This window comes from Gadus chalcogrammus, chromosome 22, assembly GCF_026213295.1.
Source record: "Gadus chalcogrammus isolate NIFS_2021 chromosome 22, NIFS_Gcha_1.0, whole genome shotgun sequence".
NCBI lineage: Eukaryota > Metazoa > Chordata > Actinopteri > Gadiformes > Gadidae > Gadus > Gadus chalcogrammus.
Window position 1 is genome coordinate 11,596,349 of NC_079433.1, and position 7,375 is coordinate 11,603,723.

The window sequence follows — 7,375 nt, forward strand, 5'->3', positions numbered from 1 at the left end:
AGACAGACAGACAGACAGACAGACAGACAGACAGACAGACAGACAGAGAGATACAGAGAGAGAGAGAGAGACAGAGAGAGAGAGAGAGACAGAGATACAGAAACAGGCTGATGTGCTCAGATGCAGAAAACCAAGGCCATGACAGAGATTTGAGACACCCCGATGAGATCCTAACTACCATTGGTGTGTGTGTGTAGCAGAGGCGGCTAGGACTCATTCAGTGGTGAGAAGAAATACATTAGCTGCGCTCTCTCTCCCGACCTCTCTCTCCCGACCTCTCTCTCCCGACCAAGCAATGGGCCTCTGTGGTGGGCGGCAGGGGGGAGGTAAATAGGGGTACATTACATTCTGTGAGCCAGCCTTTACAGAGTGGTCTCTCTCTCTCTCTCTCTCTCTCTCTCTCTCTCTCTCTCTCTCTCTCTCTCTCTCTCTCTCTCTCTCTCTCTCTCTCTCTCTCTCTCTCTCTCTCTCTCTCTCTCTCTCTCTCTCTCTCTGCCCACCCAAGTCTCAATAGCAATACTTTATTCAACTCTGATCCTGATGCTGCTCCCTGCTGCCGTTGGATTGGGGGTGGAGGGGCAGCCTAGGGCAGCAGTCTAGAGGAGGAGGAGGAAGGGGTCCAATGCCGTCACATGTACGTCACACTAGCCTCCGCGTCAAACCAATACGTCAAGCCCGCTGCCCGCCCCTTCCTCTCAGCCTGCATCTGCTTGAGGTAGACCTCATGAAGGAAGACGGGGGGGGGGGGGGGGGGGGGGGGCTCAGCTGCTTTCCCATGCACTCTGAGAGCTGGGATTATTCTGCCCTCCTTTCAGAGAGAGAGAGAGAGAGAGAGAGACAGAGGCGATGGGGAAAGAGGAAAAGGGCGGGTGAAAGCGACAGAAGGAGAGAGTAGGAGAGTCTATGTACAAGAACCATGAAATAAACCAATATCCAGGCAGATGGCTTACACACACACACACACACACACACACACACACACACACACACACACACACACTAGATGAAGCCATCAGTGGAGGCTGTTCGTCTAATGCGATGCTGAGAGCTCCTCCATCTTCAAAGCTCCCTCGCTCGCCCCCCCCGCCCCCATCTCAGCAGAGACCGGAGAGGAGGGTCCGTAGAGAGAGACCGGAGAGGAGGGTCCGTAGAGAGAGACCGGAGAGGAGGGTCCGTAGAGAGAGACCGGAGAGGAGGGTCCGTAGAGAGACCGAACCTTCTGTTAGAGGAGGGTCCGGCTAGAGAGAGACCGGAGAGAAGAGGGCCCGTAGAGAGAGACCCGGAGAGGATGGGTCCGGGAGGAGACCGGAGAGGAGGGTCGTAGAGAGAGACCCGGAGAGGAGGGGTCCGTAGAGAGACACCGGAGAGAGGGTCCGTAGAGGAGAGACCGGAGGGTAGGTCCCCCCGTAGAGAGAGACCGGAGACGGAGGTTCCGTAGAGAGACCGGAGAGGACGGGTCCCTAGAGAGAAGACCGGAGAGCGAGGGTCCTTGGATAACCGGAGAGCAGGGTCCGATAAGAGAGACGGGAGAGGAGGGTCCGTAGAGAGAGACCACACGTAGAGGAGGTTCCGTGGAGAGAGACCGGGGAGGAGGTCAGTATAGGTAGAGACCGAGAGGAGGGTCCGTGGAGAGACCGGAGAGGTCCGTAAGAGAGACCGTAGAGGAGGGTCCTTAGAGAGAAACCGGACGAGGAGGGTCCTAGAGAAGAGAGTGGAAGAGGAGGTCCATAGAGAGAAGGACCGAGAGGAGGTCCCGGGGAGACCGGAGAAGGGTCCGTAGAGAAGCCGTATAGGAGGGTCCGTAGAGAGAGACCGGAGCACAAGCATCAGACGAAGCAGCATCATCATCAAGTACCCTGGTACTGTGGCGTGGTGTGTGTGTTGGTTGTGGTGTGTGTGTGTGTGTGTGTGTGTGTGTGTTGTGTGTGGTGTGTGTGTGTGTGTGTGTGTGTGTGTGTGTGTGTGCTCTAAGAGGGGCCAATTACCGGTAGCTCAATCAGCCCGAGTAGGTGTAACAAAGCATACACACGTGCACACGCGCACACACACACACACAACGGAGGACCAAGCCAAGACATCTGCTATGGCATCCACATATCCAGACAGGCCCCCGGCGTACTACTCGCTGCTCCTCTGTCATTTTCAGGATCATCCCATCACCTCTCCCTTATTCTCATCGAGCACTGTCCACAGAACGTCAATGAACCCAATTCAATTATGTGGCACAATGTACATCACATCACATGTTTTAAAGTGTATTTTGAAATGGTTTTAAAGGCTTGTCAATTTAACAAAGTGTGTTAATTAATGGTTCCGGGAACTCGAACTTGGGAGTGGGTCGGCCAGACTTTCACTTTACGTTGTTCTCAGGCCTATTATGAGATGTGTAGATGGCGACACCCAGCGGTATAGTTGTGAAACTACAAGTCAGATTGTTTCGGATTCGGTGTCATTTTTTATTAGTATGATAGTCTGAGATGATACATCATGGTCAAGTTGCAATGCAAACTGCACCTATATTAATTAATTGGCTTTCCTCGTTCAGGGCGTAGTAACTAACAACGATAAATCAACGATGTGTAAGTGTTATATTCGCTCGCAGTATCATAGGGTGCCTACAGCCGCTGGTAAAGTTCAGTTTATTAAATGAAGCGAACATACAGGGAATCCGGTTAGATTCGTGAAAAGTTCATTAATTCAGGTGATAAAATCTATTCCCATAGAAAATAATTATGAATCAATTGCATTGACCTCGTGGATCCAGAACACGAGGGCGCAAAGGCGAATCGTAAATGTATTTATTTTTGTATTTATCTAACCCTAACCCTCAAATCGTATGTGTGTGTGTGTGTGTGTGTGTGTGTGTGTGTGTGTGTGTGTGTGTGTGTGTGTGTGGAGGGGCCTTTGAGGAGTTGAGGGGCCCCTGAATTTGGAATTTGCCAGGGTTCGACAGCATCGAGCCACTTCATTGAAAACACAAGCCTCAGCCTCTTTAAATGCATCGGACAAGGCAGGATTTGTTTTGACGTCCTGGATGAATATCACCAGTTCTCGGAGGGTCTTACGATACGCACATGGACCATCACTTTTTCATTGCAGCATTGGCAGCCATTTTGTTTCTTCCAGTTTCAGTTTTTATCTTTTCTCCAGACCAAATTACAGAAAGAGAAAATAAAACCTGGTGTGGTTGGATTGATCTCCAAGAATCAAATCCACTGACTTTACCTTATTAAGGCTCTCGTGGCTTCCTTGTGCCCATTTGTTGGAACAACAACATACATAAATTAGTGATCGCTCCTTTCCTGAAGGCTTGTTGCACCACCAAGGTCCCTGGAAGACCATCAGAGCTATTCCAGGCTCCAAGCGTTTATCAGTAGGCTTAAGACTGAGAGTATTGGGTCGGGAGGGAACCCTGGAAGATATACCCGGTACACAGGCGCTTACACATTCCTAATTGTATGGAATTCTATTAGGCCTAAGGAATGTTACTTATGCAACTTTTATTACAGGCAGGGCAGGCGTGTGTGGGTGAGCGTGTGTGTGTGCACGTGCATGCATGGACTAAGCCTTTAATCATGGCTGATACCTCAAAAGCCAACACACACACACACACACACACACACACACACACACACACACACACACACACACACACACACACTTCAAGACTTAGGACTTAAGTCTTTTACCACGGCCATTACCTCAAAGATAAAAACGTACATTTCAAAAAACAAAGAAAGAAAGACAGAATCCCAAAGTCAAAGAAATACAAGTTTATTTTAAGTGTAAACAAAGAAAAACTGCATAGGAAATGTTTAAAGTCCATAGAGGACAGCCAACGCCACGAGTGACCGATATATTATAGTCTCCTTCACCTTATTTAGACTGAAGACCTGACATCTGCCCTTCCACCCAGTCACAATGTGTGTGTGTGTGTGTGTGTGTGTGTGTGTGTGTGTGTGTGTGTGTGTGTGTGTGTGGTGTGTGTGTGTGTGTGTGTGTGTGTGTGTGTGTGTGTGTGTGTGTGTGTGTGTGTGTGTGTGTGTGTGTCCAACATGTGTTGCGGACTAAGGAATCTCCGCCTGCCCAACCAACCACCAAATCACAGACACAGACACATTGTGTAACTGGACATGGAAGTGCCAGCAGCAACATCTAAACTCAGCAGGCCACTCGGAGCCTCGCTGCCTCTTTGACTGCGTAGAGGATACATTCAGTGGAATTCTGCGCAACAACACAGATGCAGCGCGTAAAACACAAACACTCCAACACAACTTACTGCCCAACACACAACCGGAGGCAGAGCACGGCAGAACGTTTTGGTTTACTTTTTTGTATTTTTACCACCGAGAACCTTCTGGAGAATCCTGAATTTGGCTAAAAATGTTAAAGCTGCCAATGGAAGGTTCTGGATGTTTCCACGTTAACCAGCACGGCCTAGCCGTGTTTGTGTGTGTTTTCCTCATGGGGTTTGCGTTGTTTCTCTGCCGTGGGTTCAAGCTCTGCCTGCCGGGGTCTAAAGCAGTGCATTGTGGAGAGTGAGACTCCGCCAGCCCTTTCTTTAAAAAAACAAAACGGTACATTCTAAAAGGGCTGAGGAGCATCTTGTTGCATGGAGTATTTTGTACTATTTTGTTTAGGAAATGAAAAAGTAAAAACAAAAGACAAAACAGTAATGAGGGGAAAATTATTAAATTATTCAAATCATTTTTTTTTGTCGTTAATATACATGGGGACATTGAGAAGAGAATCAGACTAGTACTGCGATCAGGGTAGGGGGAGAAAAGAAAAACTACATCATCTTCATCATCACTACAGGACACGTTTCAATGAGATACCTGCGGAGCGTGCCCGCCAAAAATCTACCTGAGATACTTATTTTTTTTCCTTTCTAAAATTTTCCAACTTTTTAGTTTGTTTTTATTTTTTTCTTCCATAGGATACAATCAATAAAATAGGTCTATGACCTTGCACCTGTCAGATGGTGCAGCTCTGCTATTTTCCTCTTAAAGCCACGAGGGGCCAGAAATAAAAAAAACAAAGGAGAAAAACCACAGGGGCCCGATAAGAAAAATAGGGGGGGGGGGAAGGGTAAACTGTAGCAAGGGTGTGGGCGGGTGGGGGAGAGGGTCGGTACAAAGATCATAGGCTCAGCAGCCAGCACTACACTTCCCAGGTCTTTTGAGACATAAGGAGGAAAATGCTAGGCTGACTTGATACGTTTGTGCGGGACCAATCCCGTGTCACATGACACAGTCCGAGAGGTTTCCATAACTAGGTCAAAACACAAAATGGACGCCTAGTGAATTTGTACTCATTTGAATCCTCTATGCCGAGTGATTGCAATTAACAGGCCGGGCTCGTACAGGTTATATATACCTGATATCTATATATGGGAAAGAGGTTATACGTTGATGTGCCTGTCCATGGTATGGCTATCAGAGGGCCAACCAGGGAATAAAGACTGCTGGTTAAGATGGGCGAGGCAGCATCTTTAGTCTGTATTGTACGCACGGTAAAACCCTGCCTCGTTCCCATCTCTAAAATCAAGGCATGGTTGGCGGGAATAAAGGAAACTGCTCTGCAACGCTTTGAGAGAACAGGAAATACAATCGCAAAGGTCAAAAGGTCAGTTCCATCCAATGCAATCCTAGCCAGACACACACATCTTTGGGTATACATTTTAACCGAAAAAAACAACCAATCCCAGGACTTGTATTAGCGGCACCCCCATCTGAGTTTAACACCTAATCAAGAAAAGAGTTCAGTATAATACAAGGACTTTTTAAAGCATGCAACATATGAGGAACTAACGCCTGCCCCGGTATTCTTTTATCTCTTTCAGAGTCAAGACCTAAGGATCTCAAAGATAGCATTCTGCAAACTTAACTTAGAAGAGAAACAAGAAAAACAAATGACGCAGACATGACTGAACTTTTTCATAAAGTAATACTGCAACACAAGAAAGGAAAAATAAACGGATACTATCAATGGTATTTATTGTGTGTGCCCAAAGCAGCCGTGTCCAGCCCAACACTAGCGAGTGTCTAATGTGCTTGCTGTTGTATCGCGCCGACCAGTCCTTCGCTCTGAGAGAACTCAAACGGAGCTCGGGACCAACCTTCGCTTTACTTTTATATCACAGATTTAGGCCAGCGTCCAACTGCCGTGGAATTATAGGGTAAATTGTGCTGCAGTACGAGAGGATATTCAAAATATTCTTTTTTTTTTCGACAAGGCTCTTTAAAAGAGGCCACTGTTGCTTCCCCTCACCACGACGCACCAGACAGTAACAGTACACGTGGGAAAGCGGTGGTCAATATGAGGTAAGGTGAGGATGACAGAATTGGGACGCAGCCGCGTCTTAAGTGCATCCAATCCAAGTTAATAATAAAAAACATAAGGAGGTTTTCTGGGATACACTGCGTCTGCTAACACGTGTGTTATGCTTTTTTTGCATGGTCCGGGTCGTCCATTACAGCGTGGCTCAAGTGCCCCTCCTGTTTGGCACGGAATCACTCTCTCTCAGGGGATCCATTTGGCACTGCTTGCTCCTCCTGACATTTGGTTTCTGAGTGTTGGGTTTTGGTCGGGGGTAGAAAGGCGTACGTTTGCAGGCCGTTTCACCGTGGATTAAACATACGTTATGCTAAATAAAGGGGTACGGGTTAACCCTTTTGGAGGACGCAAGTTTTGAGTGGTGACGACCACGCCGTGATGGGTTTTCGGTTAAGAAATACAGAAGAACTTTTAGAGATCTTTGGTCCGAGGAGTAACGGGGAGACGTAAGTCGCCATAACACCCCCGACGGAATCAAAGACTGAGGTATGTCGTTTCTTGTGTTATTCTTGCACGTTGTTAGTCATAAATATCGGATGAGGTATATGTTCCAACCAGAGTCGAAGTAACAATAAAACAAGGTCATAATGAATGAGGTATATGAGGTGCGTGTACAGCTTGAGGTATTTCAATGTGACCGAATGTACAGTGGATATACATGAACATTGGGGCAGGAATTCAAGAGTTGAGGTATCTGTGTAGAACAAAAAAAAAAAAAAACAGGGTCCCCAGGACATGTCCCCTTGTGGCCCTCTCTGGACACAACAGACCTGTCCAGCTCTAGAGCGTCTGGAGGGGGACAGAGGGTTGATTTGCTCTTCCTTTTAAATCATGGAAGAAAAGAGGGTAGGCTGAGATTGGCATTGGGCGTGTTGCCAGATTGGTATTGGTAGTTGTTATGCAGGGATGAAAATGCTCCTTTTGGGAGGTGCTATTTTTGAGCCTATAGGGCTGTTTTATATTAACGATCAAAAGAGGGGGGGGGGGGGGGGGGGGGGGGGGGGGGGGGGGGGGGGGGGGGGGGGGGGGGGGGGGG